The sequence below is a fragment of the Rattus norvegicus genome (genome assembly GCF_036323735.1).
Source record: "Rattus norvegicus strain BN/NHsdMcwi chromosome Y unlocalized genomic scaffold, GRCr8 chrY_unlocalized_7, whole genome shotgun sequence".
NCBI classification, from domain to species: Eukaryota; Metazoa; Chordata; class Mammalia; order Rodentia; family Muridae; genus Rattus; species Rattus norvegicus.
The window spans coordinates 851286-874001 of NW_026947410.1; the positions used below are offsets into that span (position 1 = coordinate 851286).

General features: G+C 38.7%; 1 long non-coding RNA gene across 5 annotated transcripts in view; it reads left to right on the forward strand.

The window, feature by feature from the left end:
* LOC108353374 (uncharacterized) overlaps nt 1-22716 on the forward strand; it is a 52307-nt gene that overhangs the window by 20028 nt on the left and 9563 nt on the right. For 2 of the 5 annotated variants that reach the window (XR_010062552.1, XR_010062551.1), the window contains exon 2: nt 11458-11595. This is a non-coding gene — a long non-coding RNA (uncharacterized LOC108353374). Of the gene's footprint in view, nt 1-1047; nt 1893-3606; nt 3735-5290; nt 7010-11457; nt 11596-22716 lie in introns of those variants that run through there. The other 3 variants (XR_010062549.1, XR_005498885.2, XR_010062550.1) reach the window with 3 other exon arrangements.

The following is a 22716-nucleotide window of genomic DNA, read 5'->3' on the forward strand; positions in this document are numbered from 1 at the left end:
TAGGTTATGCTATGTAATTATTAATATCTAGTGGGAGGCAGGGACGGTTCAATTTCTTAAAATCCATCAATATAATCTACTATATAATGAGACTGAAAGAAAAAAATCACATAATAATCTCATTAGGTGCTGAAAAAGCTTGCAAAAATATTCCAACCCCCCTTCATGTTAAAAGCATCAGAGAGATCAGTGATACCAGTCCTATGCAGAAACATAGTAGAAGCAATGGACAGCAAGCCAGCACGCAACATCAACCTAAATGGAAAGAAACATAAAGAAATTCCATTAAAGTTAAGGACAATGTAAGGATGCCCACACTTCCTACTCAGTATAGTATTTGAAATTCTATCCAGGTTAAAAGCATGGTTCAAATTTGGTTCTGAAATGGAGTATGGCCAAGGCCTGTGAAGGAGGAATGGCGCACAGCTTTAGAACTCCTGGGGTATGGCACACTCTTCAGCACAATCTCGTTGGACCTTGGAGAGTCAGGAACCCAATGAGGACTTCATGCAGAGGGTCACTCAGTTTTTGCACTAATATCTCTCTTAATCTAAGAAGTGCATGAAAATCCTCATGGAGCTTCACACCATTCAGAGGGCAGCGCCATTGGTATTTGCAATAACAGTGGTCAAGATCTTTTAGGATTTGCCTCTGGGGCAGATCAGTGCTTCCATCATTTCCCGAGGAAATGTAGAATGGTCAGCGACGACCGCCAACCTTAAAACACATTTGGAAAAGTAAATTGCTTGTGAAGCTGACTAAGATGTTGTCCCTACTGACTCTGAGGTAATAAAAAATTTACGTAACAGTTTGAGGTTTGGAAAGGCTGGGACCTTTTAAGGTCAGGGATCAAGAACAATGGCGGCACAGGCTAATGGTGTGACTGTCACAAAGGCTGGACTGTTGATGACTGATTTCTGTCCCAGGTTTAGCCTCAGTTCCTGATAGGTTTTAATAAGGATTGCCAATCACAGATGTGCATTCTGATCATTTAAAGCAGATATGACATTTTTATACAGATATTTAGATTTCTGTTTTTTTAAAGATTCTTGAGTACTGTTAAAGATAAATAATACAATATTTAAACATTTCTCAGTAAATTGAAATTGCTTACTTATGATGTTACGTTGGCCTTGGAAGGAATTTGATTTCTTTAGGTGTACTATGTAATATTTGTTCTAATACAGTATTGGGTATCGTTTTTTCAGCACTATGCAAGAAAATAAAACTAGAACATGATCACATTTGTGTAATATAATATTCAATAAATTAATGGTCTATACGGAAAATACTGCCTGTCGGGAAAAAGAGAAAACCTAGAAAATTGAACTGTATGTCACAGGAATGAACCTCGGAATAAAAATATTATCTAGAAGAATCTCCTATACTTTGTTTTCCTAAATCATTTCTACCCATGCCAAGCCCCTGACCAACTTTCTCCATTCAGAGTAAGTAACCACTATTGAAGACAAGAGAAGTCTCTAGATTTAGAGAGATATAGTATGTAAAGGCTTCCACTGCGTCACAAAAGACTCACCTGGAAAAGGCACTCTCAAAATTGGTCAATGAAAGCAAAGCTGTTCAGCAGGTAGGATGTGGAGGTTCTCAGTGACACCATCATTAGTCCCTCCCTGAAAAATCTCTTGTAACCTTGAGAGCTCTAGCTCCTTCTGTGAGGTCACAAGTGCTGTTGTGACAGCACTTGCTTCTTAGATATTCCTTCAGTACCTCTAGGGCTTACTAATTGGCCTTTAATTCAGAGTGAACAGCCATTTTTGAGGGAGAAAAGGAGGATGAAGAGATCAGAGGTGGAAAGAAGGAAGATGCCCTTCTGTCTTGGTGTTAAAAAAGGAAGAAATACGTGGTCCATTGGAGAGCTAAATTAGTCCTGGGTAGGTTTTTAGTGGGTTCCCTGAAGAGACAGCCTTGATCTGAGTCTTCCACATATGGGAATCAGGAGCTGGGAGCCTCTCAGAAGCATCTGGACTTCCCTGTTCTTATGGTTCCTGGAAGTCAGAGTGTTTATATCATTCATTTCTTTATTCCACAAGCCAATATTGGGAAGGGCACAGTTGTTTCCTGAGAGCTCGTGACTTTTATTCTTTTTGTCATGAAGATAAAGGTCCTGAGGAAGAAGGGATGAACAAGTATTGTATTTTCAGCTCAGAGTAAACTCCTCCAGGCTTTGGATCCCTATAGTGCTGTTTGTGTCTGACACTGATATCTGGGAGACAGAAGTGCTTCTAGTTGGGATTTCATCATCTCAGTCTTTCAGTAGTATGACTCTAACTACCATTTCCTTACAGTGACCCTTTACATTTCTGAGTCAATAGGTGAGATAAGCTAGCAGTTTCTTTTCTTTTATTTCTTCAATTTTTTTCATTTTTTAGCAAATTTTATTGCTTATTTAATTGGATATTTCTATATTAACATTTCAAATGTTATTTTCTTTCACAGTTTCCTGTCAATAAGACCCCTAACTGGTCCCACTACCCTTCTTCTATAACCTCCCTTACTGCACCTTGACATTCTTTGAACTGGGAGTCAAACCTGGGAAGGACCAAGTTCTTCTCCTTCCATTGGTGCACAATAGGGCCATCCTCTGTAACATATGATATTGGAGCCATAGTTCTGTCCATGCACAGAATATTGGATTAGTACCAGATCTCTGTTTCTTTGGAATTGCTTTTAGTATGGAGTTGAAAGCCCCTTCAATTTCTTTGGAGCCATGTCCTTGCCATCCTCCAATGTTTATGTTATTATTATGGTTAGAATTAAGTATGACTATTTTCATGGAAAATCCCCACCCAGCTGCAGAATACTAATACACATCTGGTGGTCAAGAAAAATAATAATATTTCAAAGTTGTCCTGCTGACTAATAATATGACAAACCTGTGACATTTCTGATATTATGTCAACATCAGCTGACTCCCTGACCACACCAATACTGTATCTTTGGCCTGAGTAAATGTTTCTTACTTCTCCCCTCCCTCTGTTACCCCTGTTATGGTATAAATTCATCCTTGGAGGAAAATAAAATTTTTGCCTTGATCAGACTCCTATCTTAACGTCCTTCTTTGCGACCCTTGTCCCCAATTCTATTCCAGGCACCCTCAGACCTCTCACTTACAAATGGCTACGAATGTGCTGCTCTTTGAAGATGTTCTTGAGGAGAACGTCTGTCACTGTGAATAGGCCGGTCTGTCTTTTTGTTTGTGGAAGCCTTCGTTCCCCCTTGGGGCTTTTGCTCCCACCCCCGTCCCATCCCAGAGCTTTTGCTGAGTGATGGAACAAGCATTCTACAGTCATCTTTTGTGACATGTCTCAGGGAGTCACTCAGGACACAAATAGGGTTAAAATTTAAAAAAAAATCTTAGATTTTGTAAAAATATTTGTCCATAGTTCCCCCAGGAGGGAACAACTGATTCAAAAGATAGTACAGAGTTAGTGATTGTTTAATGGATGGGCTAACCCTTTTACTGAAGTCTACCCCCTGTAATGAATAAAAGTTGTGTGGTTTATGGGTACAAGGTTGGCTCTCCTTGTATGGATGAGCAACCTCACATATGTGGATTTAAAACCTTATACCCTCATGTTACTGCAGTGTTCACTTTGTCAATCTGTGCTCCGTGATTGTGCTCCAGAAGTGGTCCACTATGGGGTCTTACAACATTTTGGTCCATCACAGGGAACTCTGTTCCCTCCAGACCACAATTGGCGAAGAGATCAGAGGTAAGCTCAAGCAAATCTGTGTTTTGTGTTCTGTGTTACCTTCTGTTTTGTCTCTGTGTCATGTCTGGTTTTTGTTTCATGTTGACTTGTGTTGTCTGCCTCTGATGGCTGAAGTGTTTGAGTCACCACTGGAGAGGATTGAGAGTCCACTTGGTAGTCGCTATAGGTCCTGTTAGGGGCTTACGGCTGTGACAGGACGACTTGCTAGTTTTCACAGGCCATAGGCCCTAGAGGGTGCTCTAGGAGGAGAAAGGAATCTAGAGGACCCTCTAGAAACCCATTGCAATGCCCTTGAAGCCCTCCATTGTAGATGTCATTATTATTGTTAGAATTAACAATAGGTTCATGTTAACCTAGTTAACAATTAACTAGGTTCATGAAAAATCCCCAGCCAGCTGAAGAAAACTAATACAAATCTGGTGGTCAAGAAAAATAATAATATGATAATGTTGTCCTGCTGATTAATAATACGACAAACCTGTGAACTTTCTGACGTCCTTTCAACATCAGTTCCATAACCAAATGAATCCTGTGTTCTTGCCCTGCGTAAATGTTTCCTACTTCCCCCTCCCTCTGTAACCCCTGTGATGTTATAAATTCAGCCTTGGAGAAAAATAAAATCGATGCCTTTTTCAGGCTCTTGTCTTGGCATCCTTCTTGCGTCCTTTGTCCCACATTCTCTTCCAGGTACCTTCAGAACGCTCACTTACACAGCATTTGTAATCCTTTCTCAAAATCTCAACAGATCAGTTGTCAGTAAACTAGTTTGCCACTAGCATTAACTTCTGTATTTGATAAGTTTAGCTGTGTCTCCCAGGAAAGATCTATATCCGGTACCTGGAAGCATGTACTTCATTCATCAATCATATCTAGTTTTGCTGATATATATATATATATATATATATATATATATATATATATATATATAGTGTCTCCTACAGCAATGAGGTTAAGTAGAATTTTAGCATGGATTCTGAGCAAGTAGTTCAAGAATGTAGAATCCACAAATGACAATGCCAAATAAACTCCATCCTGTTCTTATGAACATATTGAAGTTGAGGTTTAACTGTACCTCAAGCCATTCCTCTCCCTGCCCATCCAAATGAATCTTATGTTTTTTTCTGAAGAAAGAACCATGATAAAATATCCAAAAACCTCAAGTCTGGCCCTGGGAAAACCAAAGGTAGATTTATAGAACTTATATCTAATGGGACTACAGATCAGCTTTCTAAAGTCCATGTTGTCCTTTGCTTTACAGATGTCTCATAATTTTTGGATTAAATATGCATTTAGAGTTCATCATTTGAAGTAGGCACACAATATTTTCACTGTTCTGTTTACTCTATAGCTGTACCCCCTTTGTTGCCAATATCTGGGAGTAAGAAGTGCTTCTAATTGAGACTTCACCATCTCACTATTTCCAATATTATTTCTCTGACTACCATTCCCTGACATTGACCCATTAGATTTCTCAGTCAACAGCTGTGTTTAGCTGGCAGTTTTCTTTTCATTTATTTTTTATATTTTTTTTTATTTTTTACAAATTTTATTTGTTTTTTAATGTATATTTCAATATTTACCTTTATAATATTATTTCCTTTAAGAGTTTCCTCCCATAAGATCACTAACTGATCCCTCTCCACTTCTTCTATCACCCCCTTACTGTCCCTTCTAATTCTCTTTAACTGTGAATCAAACCAAAGGAGGATCAAGTGGTTCTTCTTCCATTGGTGCCCAACAAGGCCGTTTTCTGCTACATATGCAGTTGGAGACATAGGTCTGTTCACGTTTAGTCTTTCAATATTAGTCTCATACCAGAGAACTTTGATTCATTAGCATTGTTGTTCTTATGGTGTTGAAAGTCCCCTCAGCTCTTGTTAGCCTTTCTCAAAATCTACCAACAAGAGTTCCATTTTCAGTTCACAGATTTGCCAATAGCATACACTTTTGAATTTGACATGCTCTAGCTGTGTCTCTCACAACATAGCTATATCCGTTTTCTGGCAGAATGCACTTCTTAGCTTCATCAATTATAATTGGTGACTATATATATATATATATATATATATATATATATATATATATATATACACACACACTTTTGGTGCCTACAGCTATTTGGTTAGGTGGAATGTTAACATGGATTCTGTGCAACTAGGTCAAGAATGTAGAGTTTACAATGACAATGTTAAATAGACTCTCTCCTTTGCTTGAAGTTCAGGTTTCACTGTTCCTCAAGCTTTCTTAACCCTGCCCATCCTCCTGTTTCTTATATTTGTCTTTAAGAAAGAATTATGGTAAAATATCTAAAACCTTCAAGTCTGGCCATGGGAACACAGGAAGGTAGATAGTGTAGTACAGATATCAAATGTGACTAGAGGTCGGAATTTATAGTCAATATGGTCCTTTGTTTTATTGATGTCTGGTAATTTTTGGATAAAATAAGGATTTGTGTGTTGATCATTAGAATTATGTCGAATATTTCCACTGCTATATTGACTCAATAGCCAGGCCAAGTTTGTTGCCGAATTCATTGCAAAAAAAAAAAAAAAAGGGAATTGGAAAAATGAAATTTTGAGTACACATGCAGGAATATATATAATGTCCCCTGTCAATGAATGTACAATCAGATAATGCAAAACAATGTTCACTCAATTAAGGGTCTGTAGGGTAAATACTGGCACATGGAAAACTGAGGAAACCTAGGGAATAGAACTGAATGTCACAGGATTGGACCGGGGAATAAAATTATTCGCCAGAAGAATCTCCTTCACTCCTTGTTCCTATTACTTTTCTAACCTTGCCAAGCCCCTGACGAACTTCTCCATTCAGAGCATGTAACCACTAATGAAGCAGAGAGAAGTCCCTAGCTTAGAGAGATGTAGCATGTAAAGGTTTCCACTGTGTCACAGGAAACACTCCAGGAAAGGGCATCTCCAAATCTGGTCAATGTAAGGAAATCTGTTCAGCAGGTAGGCTATGGCAGTTCTCAGTAACATCACCATTAGGCCCTCCCTGAAAAATCTCTTGTAACCTGGAGAGCCCTAGCTTCTTCTGTGATGTCACAAGTGCTGTTGTGACTGCAACTGCCTCTCAGATATTCCTTCAGTACCTCTACGGTTTCCTAATTGGCCTCAAATTCAGAGTAAACAGCCATTTGAGAAGGAGAACAAAGAGAATGAAGAGATAAGAGATGGGCAAAGGAAGCTGGCCTTCTGTCTTGTATAAAGAAAGGAAGGAAGATGTGGTTTATGGGATAGCTCAGTGAGACATGGGTAGGCGTTGAGTGGGATAACTGAAGAGAAAGCCTTTATCTGACCCTTCCACATATGGGAATATGGAGCAGGGAGCCTCTCAGAAGCATCTGGACTTCCCTTGTTGTTATTTTTCTTGAAAGTCTGATAGTTTATATCATTAATTTCCATATCCCAAAAGCCAAGTGTTGGAAAGGGCAAAGTTGTTTTTCTGAGAGCTCATGGCCTTTGTCCTTTTGGGCCAGGAGGAAAAGTTCCTTAGGAAGAAGGGAAAGACAAGAATTGTGTCCTGAGCTCAGAGTAAACTCTTTCATGCTTTGGATTCCTATAGTGCAGTTTGTGTCTGTCACTGATATCTGGAAGAGACAAGTGCTTCTACCTAAGATTTCGTCATCTCAGTCTTTCCACTACTATTACTCTACCATTCCCTGACAACGACACTTTAGATTTCTGAATGAATAGTTCTAATTAGCTGGCAGATTCTCTTCTTTTATTTCTTTCATTTTTTATCATTTTTTAACAAATTATATTGCTCTTTTAATTGGATATTTATATATTTCCATTTAAAATATTATTTGTTTTCCCTATTTCTTGCCCATAAGATCCCTAATCGGTCCCACTCTCCTTCTTCTATAGGCTCACTTACTGCGCCTTCACATTCCCGTTAACTGGGATCAAAACTAGGGAGGACCAAGGGCCTCTCTTTTTATTGGGACCCAAACAGGTCATCCTCTGCTACAGATGCAATTGAGTCCGAGGTCTACCCATGTATAGTCTTTGAATATTGGTTTAGTGTATATATATATATATATAATTTGTTGGTTCCTACAGCTGTGACATCATGTGAAATTTTAATTTGGATTCTGAGCAACTAGGTCAAGAATGTAGAATCCACAAATGACAATGTCAAATAGACTCCCTCCTGTTCTTTTGAACCTATGGAAGATGAGGTTTCACTGGTCCTCTAGCCGTTCTTCTCCCTGCTCATCCTCCATTATCTTATGTTTGGCCTTAACAAAGAATCATGGTAAAACATCCAACCCTCAAGTCCTGCACAGGAACACATTAAGGTTGCTATTGTAGTACTGATATCAAATGGGAATAGAGAACTGAATTCTATAGTCCATGTGATCCTTTGCAGTATAGATGTCTAGTAATCTTTGGATAAATTAAGGATTTGGGAGTTTATCATTGGAAGTAGGTACACAATGTTTACACTGTTATACTCACTCTAGAGCTGGGCCGACTTTGTTGCCAAAACCATTGCAGAAAATGGAATTGGAGAACTGAATTTTTGAGTACACATTGAGGAATATTTATAAAGTCCCCAATCAAGGATTGTACAATAAAAAAGTGAAATACATATTCATTCAATTAAAGGTCTTTATGCAAAATAATGGCCTTTGGGAAACAGAGAAGACCTAGAAATTTGAACTGTATGTCACAGTAATAAAACTGGGAATAAAAATATTATCTGGAAGAATCTCCTCCACTCCATGTTCCTAAATCATTTCTACCCATGCCAAGCCCCTGACTAACATTCTCCATTCAGAGCAGGTAACCACTAATAAAGCACAGAGAAGTCTCTAGCTTTAGGGAGATTTAGTAAATGAAGGTTTCCACTGTGTACCAGGAGTCACTCCTGGAAAGGGCTCCCTTGAATCTGGTCAGGAAATTGTTCAGCAGGTAGGCCATGGCAGCTTTCAGTGACATCAGCATCAGTCCCTCCCTGAATAATCTCTTGTATCCTGCCTCTCAGATATTCTTTCCTTACGTCTAGGATTTGTATAGTGGCCTCTACTTCAGAGTAAACAGCCTTTGGGAAGGAGAACAAAGATGATGAAGAGATCAGAGATGGGGAAAAGGAACCTGGCCTTCTGTCTTGTTATTAAAAAAAGGAAGAAATACGTGGCCCATGGGAAAGCTCAGTGAGTCCTGTGTAGGAGTTGAGTGGAATCGCTGAAGAGATAGCCTAGACCTGAGCCTTCCACATATGGGAATAAAGAGATTGTAGCCTCTCAGAAGCATCTTGACATCCCTGGTTTTTATGGTTCCTGGAAGTCAGAGAGTTTATATTATTACTTTCTTTATTCCAAAAGACAGGTTTTTATCTTGGCACATTTGTTTTCCTGACAGCTCATGGCTTTTACTCTTTTTGCCCAGAAGAAAAACCTCCTAAGGAAGAAGAGACAGACAAGTATCGTGTCCTCAGCTCAGAGTAAACTCCTCCGTGCTTTGGATACCTATTGTGCAGTTTGAGTCTGACACTGATATCTGGGAGAGAGAAGTGCTTCTAATTCAGACTTCATCATCTCAATATTTCGACTAGTATTACTCTGACTGCCATTCCCTGACAGTGACCCATTTGATTTCTGAGTCCATAGATGTGATTAGCTGGAAGTTCTCTTTTCTTTTATTTCTTTCATTTTTTTTTATATTTTAACAAAATACATTGCTTTTTTATTTGGATATTTCTATATTTACATTTCAAATGTTATTTCCTTTCCCACTTTTCTGTCCATTAGATCCCTAACTGGTCTGCCTTACTGTCCCTTGAACTAACAGTCAAACCTAGAGAGGACTAAGGGCTTCTCATTCCAATAGTGCCCAAAAAGGCCATCCTCTGCAACATAAGCATTTGGAACCATAGGTTTGTCCACGAATAGTCTTTGATTATTGTTTTAGATCCAGAACATACTGGTTCATTGACATTGTTGTTCTTATGTGGTTGAACTCAGCATCAGCTCTTATAATTCTTTCTCAAAATCTACATAACTCTGGTGTCAGAAAAGTAATAAGACTGTAGTGTTCCTTCTATTTCTAGTTTGTTGAATAGTTAGGAGAATATTGGTATTAGGTGTTCTATGAAGGTCTGAGAGAATTCTGTACTAAACCTTCCTCATCCTGGGATCTCTTGTTTAGGAGACATTTAATGACTGCTTCTACTACTCTACAAGTAAAGGGAGTATTTAGATGGTTTATCTGATCGTGATTCAAGATACTTTGGTATCTTGTATCTGTCTAGAAAATTATCCATTTGATCCTTGCTTTCCTGTTTTGTTAAGTATATGCTTTTATAGTAGGATCTGATAATTTTTTGAGCTTCCTCATTTTCTATGGTTATATCTCTATTTCACTTCTGATTGTGTTATTTTTATTTTGAATACAAAGGATTTACCTATCTTCTGGATTTTTCAAAGAACCAGCTCCTGGTTTTGTTGATTCTCTACATAATACCTTTTGTTTCTACTTGGTTGATTTCAGTACGGAGTTTGATTATTTCCTGCTGTCTAGTACTCTTGGTGTATTTGGATTTTTATTGGTTCTGAGATTTCAGGTGTTCGGACAAACTGCGAGTGTATCATAGCTCCTGTTTCTTTGTGGAGGCTCTCAGAGCTATGAGTTTTCCTCTTAGCATTGCTTTTTTGTGTTCCCAATTTATGCATTCATTTTCATTAAATTCTAGAAAGTCTTTAATTTTTTTCTTTATTTCTTCCTTGAACAAGTTCTCATCAAGTAAATCATTCTTATGCTACCATGTATATGTGGGACTTTGGTTGTTCTTGTTGTTATTGAAGACCATTCTTAGTGATTTCATAGTTTGCATGGAATTAATTCAATCTTCTTGCATCTTTTGAGGCCTTTTTTGTGATGGATCATATTATCAATTTGTAGAAGGTACCATGTAGGACTGAGAAGAAAGTGTCAGGAGCCATATCAGGACAAGCTCATAACTAACAGGTGATCATCCTCAGATGGACAGCCTTGGATTATTTTATAATCCACAACTGGTTTGCCCTTATTAAGCAAGGTTGTAAGAGATTCATTTTTGGAAAGTTTCCTGCTATTGAAATGCTATTCGTGTTATTATTATTAGACATATATAGCAATCATTGAGTAAGAGCACACCCCTTTGGAGCAGATCTCTGCAGGCCTACGAAGTTGCACTGTCCCGTAGTGATGCTATTCATACAAATAGATTAATTCTTTAGTCTTAATAATGATCCTACAATAATTCTTAAATTATATGAATGGTTATTAAGCTCTTATATAGTGGAACTCCTACAAGTCTCTTTCTAATAGTCAGAATTCCAGTGACAACTCCAGTCTCCCAGGTGTCACCAGTTAATTATTCTGAGACAGTAAACAGACTTTCTCCTACTCAGAACACAATTCAAGAAGTTGCAAAAACAGTTATCAAGTGTCATAAACTATTTGTTACAGGTGCAAGGACAGGGGATAAGATATTGACTGTGTTTATCTGTAAATAACTTCACTAACAACTATGGTTTTAGATATTCAGTGAACCTGTAGAGCTGACACTGGTGATGAATGTTTAGCCAGATAATTACTCCTGATGGATATCCATGTAAACATTCTCGGTTGTAAACTTGTATTTCTATTTATGCTTTGATCTTTCATATGTACTTGTGGTGAACAATTTAACACCTGATCATGTATTCTAAAAGATTTTTAGGTGCTGAGGACAAAGAGAAGACACACAGAAGGACTGAGACAGAGGGTCTGAACTGGAAGGACAGAGACAGATGGACAGAGCAGGAGAGGGGATGACCTGAAAAGACCAGTTTGAGATAAGGAGAACAAAGGTAAGTAGAACTAAGACAAAAGGATCTGGGCTGAGAAGTAATGTAGAGAGGAATAACTTATGTAACATAAGAGAGCAATCTAGAGAATGCAGGTGACAAAAGAAGAAGCTGGAAAGAATAGAAGGTGCAGGCAGGTTTCTCCTTATCTTGGGACAGAAAAGGACATTTCTTAATAGCAATGCAAAATTAGTCTTGTTAAAAGGAACAGGCCTTTTCTTTTACAAACTTGGGTTTAAATCACTTAGCATTAAAAGGGTAGAAGCGATTTCTTTCTCTCTGTAATAAAGATTGGAGTTCATCTTTCTGTACTGGTCCTTGGACTTTTGCACCATATGCATATGTAAGTATTGATGTCTGTGTAAGTATGCAATTATGAGAATGTATGCATGTGTGTGTGTGTGTGTGTGTGTGTGTTTGTGTAAGAATGTAATTGTGACTCTGCTAGCAGACCCCGTGAGAGAGAGACCCAACCGCCTGGTCAGGTGGGCACTCCTGAGGCTGCAGAGCTGAAGAGACCACCAACACTGCCGACCACTGCCCACATCCCTGGCCCAAGAGGAAATTGTATAAGGCCTCTGGGCTCCCGTGAGGGAGGGCCCAGGAGTGGCAGGACCCCTGCCTGAGACACCGCCAGAACCTGAAGGAAACAGACTGGATAAACAGTTCTCTGCACCGAAACCTGTGGGAGGGAGAGCTAAACGTTCAGATAGGCAGACAAGCCTGGGAAACCAGAATAGACTGCTCTCTGCACATACATCTCGGAAGCAAGAGGTAAAAACAAAAGGCCATCTGGAACCCTGATGCACTGAAGCTCCCGGAAAGGGTGGCGTAGATCTTCCTGGTTGCTGCCGTCACAGAGAGCCCGTGGGCAGCACCCTGTGAGTGAACTTGAGCCTCAGGACAACAGGTAAGACAAACTTTTCTGCTGCAAGTGACATGCCTGGTGAACTCAAGACACAGGCCCACATGAACAGCTGTAGACATGTACAGAGGAAAAACTACACGCCCAAAAGTAGAACACTCTGTCACCATAACTGACTGAAAGAGAGGAAAACAGGTCTACAGCACTCCTGACACACAGGCTTATAGGACAGTCTAGCCACTGTCAGAAATAGCAGAACAAAGTAACACTAGAGATAATCTGATGGCGAGAGGCAAGCGCAGGAACCCAAGCAACAGAAACAAAGACTACATGGCATGATCGGAGTCCAATTCTCCCACCAAAAAAAACATGGAAAATCCAAACACACCAGAAAAGCAAGATCTAGTTTCAAAATCATATTTGATCATGATGCTGGAGGACTTCAAGAAAGACGTAAAGAACTCCCTTAGAGAAACACAGAAAAACACTAATAAACAAGTAGAAGCCTACAGAAAGGAATCACAAAAATCCCTGAAAGAATTCCAGGAAAACATAAATAAACAAGTAGATGCCCATAGAGAGGATACAAAAATCCCTGAAAGAGTTCCAGGAAAGCACAATCAAACAGTTGAAGGAATTAAAAATGGAAATAGAAGCAATCAAGAAAGAACACATGGAAAAAACCCTGGATATAGAAAACCAAAAGAAGAGACAAGGAGCTGTAGATACAAGCTTCACCAACAGAATACAAGAGATGGAAGATAGAATCTCAGGAGCAGAAGATTCCATAGAAATCATTGACTCAACTGTCAAAGATAATGTAAAGCAGAAAAAGCTACTGGTCCAAAACATACAGGAAATCCAGGACTCAATGAGAAGATCAAACCTAAGGATAATAGGTATAGAAGAGAGTGAAGACTCCCAGCTCAAAGGACCAGTAAATATCTTCAAAAAAACATAGAAGAAAACTTCCCTAACCTAAAAAAAGAGATACGCATAGACATACAAAAAGCCTACAGAACTCCAAATAGATTGGACAAGAAAAGAAACACCTCCTGTCACATAATTGTCAAAACACCAAACGCACAAAATAAAGAAATAATATTAAAAGCAGTAAGGGAAAAAAGTCAAGTAACATATAAAGGCAGACCTATCAGAATCACACCAGACTTCTTGCCAGAAACTATGAAGGCCAGAAGATCCTGGACTGATGTCATACAGACCCTAAGAGAACACAAATGCCAGCCCAGGTTACTGTATCCTGCAAAACTCTCAATTATCATAGATGGAGAAACCAAGATATTCCATGACAAAACCAAATTTACACAATATCTTTCTACAAATCCAGCAGTACAAAGGATATTAAATGGTAAAGCCCAACATAAGGGGGCAAGCTATACCCTAGAAGAAGCAAGAAACTAATCGTCTTGGCAACAAAACAAAGAGAATGAAAGCACACAATCATAAACTCACATCCAAAAATGAATATAAAGGGAAGCAATAATCACTATTCCTTAATATCTCTCAATATCAATGGCCTCAGCTCCCCAATAAAAAGAAATAGATTAACAAACTGGATACACAACGAGGACCCTGCATACTGCTGCCTACAGGAAACACACCTCAGAGACAAAGACAGACATTACCTCAGAGTGAAAGGCTGGAAAACAACTTTCCAAGAAAATGGTCAGAAGAAGCAAGCTGGAGTAGCCATTCTAATATCAAATAAAATCAATTTCCAACTAAAAGTCATCAAAAAAAAAAGGAAGGACACTTCATATTCATCAAAGGAAAAATCCACCAAGATGAACTCTCAATCCTAAATATCTATGCCCCAAATATAAGGGCACCTACATACGTAAAAGAAACCTTACTAAAGCTCAAAACACACATTGCACCTCACACAATAATAGTGGGAGATTTCAACACCCCACTCTCATCAATGGACAGATCATGGAAACAGAAATTAAACAGTGATGTCGACAGACTAAGAGAAGTCATGAGTCAAATGGACTTAACGGATATTTATAGAATATTCTATCCTAAAGCAAAAGGATATACCTTCTTCTCAGCTCCTCATGGTACTTTCTCCAAAATTGACCATATAATTGGTCAAAAAACGGGCCTCAACAGGTACAGAAAGATAGAAATAATCCCATGCGTGCTATCTGACCACCACGGCCTAAAACTGGTCTTCAATAACAATAAGGGAAGAATGCCCACATTAACATGGAAATTGAACAATGCTCTACTCAATGATAACATGGTCAAGGAAGAAATAAAGAGAGAAATTAAAAGCTTTTTAGAATTTAATGAAAATGAAGGTACAACATACCCAAACTTATGGGACACAATGAAAGCTGTGCTAAGAGGAAAACTCATAGCGCTGAGTGCCTGCAGAAAGAAACAGGAAAGAGCATATGTCAGCAGCTTGACAGCACACCTAAAAGCCCTAGAACAAAAAGATGCAAATACACCCAGGAGGAGTAGAAGGCAGGAAGTAATCAAACTCAGAGCTGAAATCTGAAGTAGAAACAAGTAGAAACAAAAAGGACCATAGAAAGAATCAACAGTACCAAAACTTGGTTCTTTGATTAAATCAACAAGATAGATAAACCCTTAGCCAGACTAAAGAGAGGACACAGAGAGTGCGTCCAAGTTAACAAAATCAGAAATGAAAGGGGAGACATAACTACAAATTCAGAGGAAATTAAAAAAATCATCAGATCTTACTATAAAAACCTATATTCAACAAAACTGAAAATCATCAGGAAATGGACAATTTCATAGAAAGATAACAGGAACCGAAGTTAAATCAGGAACAGATAAACCAGTTAAACAACCCCATAACTCCTAAGGAAATAGAAGCAGTCATTAAAGGTCTCCCAACCAAAAAGAGCCCAGGTCCAGACGGGTTTAGTGCAGAATTCTATCAAACCTTCATAGAAGACCTCATACCAATATTATCAAACTATTCCCCAAAATTGAAACAGATGTATCACTACCGAATACCTTCTACAAAGCCACAATTACTCTTATACCTAAACCACACAAAGACACAACAAAGAAAGAGAACTTCAGACCAATTTCCCTTATGAATATCGACGCTAAAATACTCAATAAAATTCTGGCAAACCGAATTCAAGAGCAGATCAAAACAATCATCCACCATGATCAAGTAGGCTTCATCCCAGGCATGCAGGGATGGTTTAATATACGGAAAACCATCAATGTGATCAATTATATAAACAAACTGAAAGAACAAAACCACATGATCATTTCATTAGATGCTGAGAAAGCATTTGACAAAATTCAACACCCCTTCATGATAAAAGTCCTGGAAAGAATAGGAATTCAAGGCCCATACCTAAACATAGTAAAAGCCATATACAGCAAACCAGTTGCTAACATTAAACTAAATGGAGAGAAACTTGAAACAATCCCACTAAAATCAGGGACTAGACAAGGCTGCCCACTCTCTCCCTACTTATTCAATATAGTTCTTGAAGTTCTAGCCAGAGCAATCAGACAACAAAAGGAGATGAAGGGAATACGGATCGGAAAAGAAGAGGTCAAAATATCACTATTAGCAGATGATATGATAGTATATTTAAGTGATACCATAAGTTCCACCACAGAACTACTAAATCTGATAAACAACTTCAGCAAAGTGGCTGGGTATAAAATTAACTCAAATAAATCAGTTGCCTTCATCTATACAAAAGAGAAACAAGCCGAGAAAGATATTAGGGAAACGACAGCCTTCATAATAGACCCAAATAATATAAAGTACCTTGGTGTGACTTTAATCAAGCAAGTAAAAGATCTGTACAATAAGAACTTCAAGACACTGAAGAAAGAAATTGAAGAAGACCTCAGAAGATGGAAAGATCTCCCATGCTCATGGATTGGCAGGATTAATATAGTAAAAATGGCCATTTTACCAAAGCGCCCTACAGATTCAATGCAATCCCCATCAAAATACCAATCCAATTCTTCAAAGAGTTAGACAGAACAATTTGCAAATTCATCTGGAAAAACAAAAAACCCAGGATTGCTAAACCTATCCTCAACAATAAAAGGACTTCAGTGGGAATCACTATCCCTGAACTCAAGCAGTATTACAGAGCAATAGTGATAAAAACTGCATGGTATTGGTACAGATACAGACAGCCAGACGAATGGAATACAATTGAAAACCCAGAAATGAATCCACACACCTATGGTCACTTGATTTTTGACAAAGGAGCCAAAACCATCCAATGGAAAAATGATAGCATTTTCAGCAAATGGTGCTGGTTCAACTGGAGGTCAACATGTAGAAGAATGCAGATCGATCCATGCTTATCACCCTGTACAAAGCTTAAGTCCAAGTGGATCAATGACCTCCACATCAAACCAGACACACTCAAACTAATAGAAGAAAAACTAGGGAAGCATCTTGAACACATGGGCGCTGGAAAAAATTTACTGAAGAAAACACCAATGGCTTACGCTCTAAGATCAAGAATCGGCAAATGGGATCTCATAAAACTGCAAAGCTTCTGTAAGGCAAAGGACACTGTGGTTAGGACAAAACGGCAACCAACAGATTGGGAAAAGGTCTTTACCAATCCTACAACAGATAGAGGCCTTATATCCAAAATATACAAAGAACTCAAGAAGTTAGACCGCAGGGAAACAAATAACCCTATTAAAAAATGGGGTTCAGGGGTTGGGGATTTGGCTCAGTGGTAGAGCGCTTGACTAGGAAGCGCAAGGTCCTGGGTTCGGTCCCCAGCCCCGGAAAAAAAAAAAAAAAAAAAAGAAAAAAAATGGGGTTCAGAGCTAAACAAAGAATTCACAGCTGAGGAATGCCGAATGGCTGAGAAACACCTAAAGAAATGTTCAACATCTTTAGTCATAAGGGAAATGCAAATCAAAACAACCCTGAGGTTTCACCTCACACCAGTGAGAATGGCTAAGATCAAAAACTCAGGTGACAGCAGATGCTGGCGAGGATGTGGAGAAAGAGGAACACTCCTCCATTGTTGGTGGGATTGCAGACTGGTAAAACCATTCTGGAAATCAGTCTGGAGGTTCCTCAGAAAATTGGACATTGAACTGCCTGAGGATCCAGCTATACCTCTCTTGGGCATATACCCAAAAGATGCCTCAACATATAAAAGAGACACGTGCTCCACTATGTTCATCGCAGCCTTATTTATAATAGCCAGAAAATGGAAAGAACCCAGATGCCCTTCAACAGAGGAATGGATACAGAAAATGTGGTACATCTACACAATTGAATATTACTCAGCTATCAAAATCAACGAGTTTATGAAATTCGTAGGCAAATGGTTGGAACTGGAAAATATCATCCTGAGTGAGCTAACCCAATCACAGAAAGATGTACGTGGTATGCACTCATTGATAAGTGGCTATTAGCCCAAATGCTTGAATTACCCTAGATCCCTAGAACAAACAAAGCTCAAGACAGATGATCAAAATGTGAATGCTTCACTCCTTCTTTAAATGAGGAAGAAGAATACCCTTGGCAGGGAAGGGAGAGGCAAAGATTAAAACAGACACAGAAGGAATACCCATTCAGAGCCTGCCCCACATGTGGCCCATACATATACAGCCACCCAATTGGACAAGATGGATGAAGCAAAGAAGTGCAGACTGACAGGAGCCGGATGTAGATCGCTCCTGAGAGACACAGCCAGAATACAGCAAATACAGAGGCGAATGCCAGCAGCAAACCACTGAACTGAGAATAGGTCCCCTATTGAAGGAATCAGAGAAAGAACTGGAAGAGCTTGAAGGGGCTCGAGACCCCAAAAGTACAACAATGCCAAGCAACCAGAGCTTCCAGGGACTAAGCCACTACCTAAAGACTATACATGGACTGACCCTGGACTCAGACCCCATAGGTAGCAATGAATATCCTAGTAAGGGCACCAGTGGATGGGGAAGCCCTGGGTCCTGCTAAGACTGAACCCCCAGTGAACTAGACTATGGGAGGAGGGCGGCAATTGGGGGAGGGTTGGGAGGGAACACCCATAAGGAAGGGGAGGGGGGAGGGGGATGTTTGCCCGGAAACCGGGAAAGGGAATAACACTCGAAATGTATATAAGAAATACTCAAGTTAATAAAAAAAAGAAAGATTAATCATGATAATATTTATTTGACCTCTTTTGTTACATTAAAAAAGAAACATATTTGAAATAAGTTATTTGCTGTCATTGATTTTTGGAGACAAAAGAATTCAGCTAGCAGCCAATCTCTGTTCAAAGATTCATATTTCATTCATGATCACATTTGAAACAACTCCAAGTGTTTTCTTGGAAATTTGGATTGAAAAACGTGGGAATTATTTTAATTAGGTTCTCATTTCCTTAAGATTTCTTTGCTTTGGAAAGAACGGTATTTGGGAAATATAGGAGAAGAAAGATGTAACACTATTGATTCTAGCAAATTGTAAGGAGAGAGTATTTCATTAGATTGTATGGCATTTGTAGCTTATTTTTTTCAGAGCTGAAGACTGAAACCAGGTCTTGTGCTTGCTAAGCAAGCAGTATACCACTGAGCTAAATCCCCAACTCCAACTTCTGACGTTTTGTAATTCACATAATATCCTAGTGGAATTATAACCTTCCTTTTCACATACATAATAGGGATTGTTGGCAGGTGAGTGTGGGGGAATTACATGTCATGTTTCCTCAGACTTCTTAGGTTGAGGTAGGATTAGCTATTACATTTTTGAAGGAGACCCTCTGTAGAGCTCACTCATATCCATGTTATTGGTGCCCAGTTCTTGTCTGGGTATCTTTGTGCACTCTGAAGGCTGATGCTCTCAGAGAGTTTTTCTCGGCTCCAGTCTGGACCTCTGCAGAAGTAGCTGCTTTATTAATCTGAGTAAGCACACATAGTCCTGAAGTGCTGCTTCTCTGGGGTTCAGCCAGTTGCTCCTCTTTTGCTGCCCTGAATAATAGACTTCTCATCCACATTTTAATCTGCTTATACTATAAGAAAAATGGTAATTTTGGCTTTTAATTTTCTAGGTAAATCTTTGTTCAATTAACGTTAAAAGATATATGTGGTATTAGCAAAAAAAAAAACTCATTTGGAAAAATGTTCTCATTTTTGCCTTATTATTGAAAGTAGCTCAAAACATTATCTCTTTTGGAAGTTATTACACTCTTTTGTAATGCCCTCACATGGGAAGAAACTGTTTTACAATCTGTCTCAAAAAATTGGCTAAAGACCTGTGGATACCAGGAAACTAAAATATAAATATACTCGGATTTTCCTAATTAGTAATTGCCATTTTTCTGCTGTTATTATGCTGATTTTTTAAAAAAAAAGTATAGATTTTTTTACATATAAATCATGTATACATAAATTATGTCTCTATATAATATTAACTATAGCTTTGAAAAAATTTAAACCTTTATCTTCTTCTTCACTGAAGACTTGTAAAAAGTAACAACTGTGTTGACACCTAAATTTTGCTTTGATTCTTTTCTCTTGTCACATTGATTTTCTTAATTGTTCTTATAATAAAAACAACATTTCAACTGGATAGTGGTGGCACATACCTTTAATTCCCACACTTGGGAGGCAGAGGCACACTGATCTTTGTGAGTTCTAGGCGTGGTCAGGATAATCAAGGCTATACAGAGAAACCCTGTCTCAAAAAATAAAAACAAAAAGAAAAACAAAAAAACAAAAAACAAAATAAACTAAACAAAACAACCACAAAAAAAACCAGCAATTTAAATATAAGTTATATAGCTTTGTAATACTCCTACAAAATAGTTTAAAGATTGTAAAGTATCTATAATATTTTATTGTTCAGAAGTTGTAAGATTTTTGAGTCTTGAAGGAAGCAAAGTGATTGTTATTTGAGTTTAACTTATACAACAATGTCTGATTAGAGAGAAAGTTGAGACTTGGTAGAATTCTAAATTTTCATTTTAATCTGTACATATGACTTCATATTGATGCTATCAGTGAAAACCAATGAATTTATTACATTGACATATTTTAGCTGGAAAAGAAAAGGCAGAAGAAATGAGCAGACAAATAGACAATAAGGCCTCATTTCTACTATATCGTATTTTGGGAGCAGACAAGACTATATACGAGTCTCTTCAAAGTCTTTTATAGTTCACCATAGTAAGAATACTCATCAGCTGTTGTTGCCACATATAAATGCACCCAAAATTTTGTAAATTAAATAATTGTAAATTGTTCTTGCTGGAAACACTTTGGGTCAACTGGAAATTCACTGGAGTAGGTTGAACTCATCCAGTAGAACTGCTTCTGCCCTGTTTTATTTGTGCTTAGCTCTTACCTTTCAATTGGGAGTGGGGTTGTTTCATGGGTGTTAATTCTAGAGCCCCACCCCATGAAGCAAGCCTTGGGAAGGGAATCTCCTCGTGTGGCACTGAGGAAAGCAAGTCCTAAGGCACAAATACTTTTAAAGCATCTTTTCTTGCTGTCTAAGAAATCCCACAGCAGGACCAAAGGAAGCCTGCCCTGCCTAATGCAAAAGCAATCACCAAACCCAGCATCAGTGAGGCAAAGAACACTCTTGCCTTGGGAATGGAGAGCTGAAAGGAACGATATTTCAGCTGCAGCCAGACCTCTACATGGAAAACATTCCAAATTGACTCCTTAATTGGCAAAGGTCTTAACCGTAATTTTGCAGAATAAACACATTAGCAGTGTTTCGATTCACTAGTAGCAGAATAATGGAAGTTAAGATAATATCTGCTGGGTGATGATGTCACTGCCAGTAAAGTTACAGGGTGGTGATCATTTATTCTCAGGCAGTTATTATTTTGAAAAATATGTCTTCTATGCAGGTGTGGTAGTTCATGCCTTTAGTCCCAGCACTTAAGTGGCAGAGGCAGACACATCTCTGAGATGGAGGCCAGCAAGGTCTACAGAGCGAGTTTGACACAGAGAAACCCTGTCTCGAAAAACCAAAATATATATATTTCGATCTAGTAAATCCCTTTCCATAACTAGAATAGGAAGAGAACTTGGGGAAAGCTAAGACATGATTATGGCATTCTACAGTAAGAAAATGAAAGCATGTAACAAGTTTACAGTAGATTTAGCAGCTGCAGGACATGAAACATCACATGGTAGCCTGACAAAGGATAATTCCATCACCTGGAGGAGTAGGCCAACCAGCCCTACTTGGGAAATTTAAGGGTAAGAGAGGCCCTATCTCAGGGGGTAAATGAAGATGGATGTCCCTGATCAAAGACCAATAACATTGTCCTCTGGCCCACAGAAGACAGACTGTGCCCATGGCTAGACATTACTGGAAGTATTTACATGTACTAATAGCAGCCCTGGATACGAAAAGCAAAGCTAGGCAGGTCTAAAGGTGGCGTTTTATTGAGAAACATTGCAATTGTGGAAAAGTGATTATTCTTCTTCTGTGTTTGCAACTCGACTTACAATAGTAACAAAGAAATGAGGGCTTATAGCCAAGCAGTTAAGGAAAGGAAATTCCTAAAAGGAAACATTGGATTATAGACCCCGTCTAAGCCAACCTGGCAGATTCTTGCTGAAGACAGGTGTAAGTGCTCCGATGAATGTTGGGTTTGCACAGTCTAGACTTACTTAGAAAGATGCTTGTTAGGACTAGGTGACATAGACCCCATGTACAAATTACAAGAGCTAGGACTGTGGCCTGGAGAGGTTAAAGAAACTTAGCTAAGCAAATCAAGGAGAAAGTCTTTGAGAGAGACAAACACTTGACTTTCATTTTATAGGGAAGGGAATTAAAGCAGTGGTTAAGATATTTGCCCAAGCCCCCCAGTTAGGAAGTAGAGCAACCAAGGGAATGAATATGCATAGAAGATTGAACTTCAAAATCCACACTACCAAATGGATAACAGTGCTAGAATTCACTTCAAGGACTTGTGATCATTTCTGTTGTACTAATATTCTTTGTAAGCTTGCCAAATGCCCTGAGTACTACCCAATGTCACAGTGTTAAAATCTAGGTAAACAATAGAGAACCAATCAGATAGGGTGTTGTGGTTTCATTCTATGTTACAGAGCTGTGTTTGAGAAAGCACAGAAGTACAGTGAGCAAGAATAATGCAGGTGTGTTTATCAGAAGAGATACCCATTTCCTGCTTCCTTGTCCTAATCACCACATCCACTGAGTGCCAAGCCAGGAACTTGCCAGTCACACTAACAGCCACAGCATTGGTTCAGGCAGTGTGGAGTCAGCTCCAATATGAAAG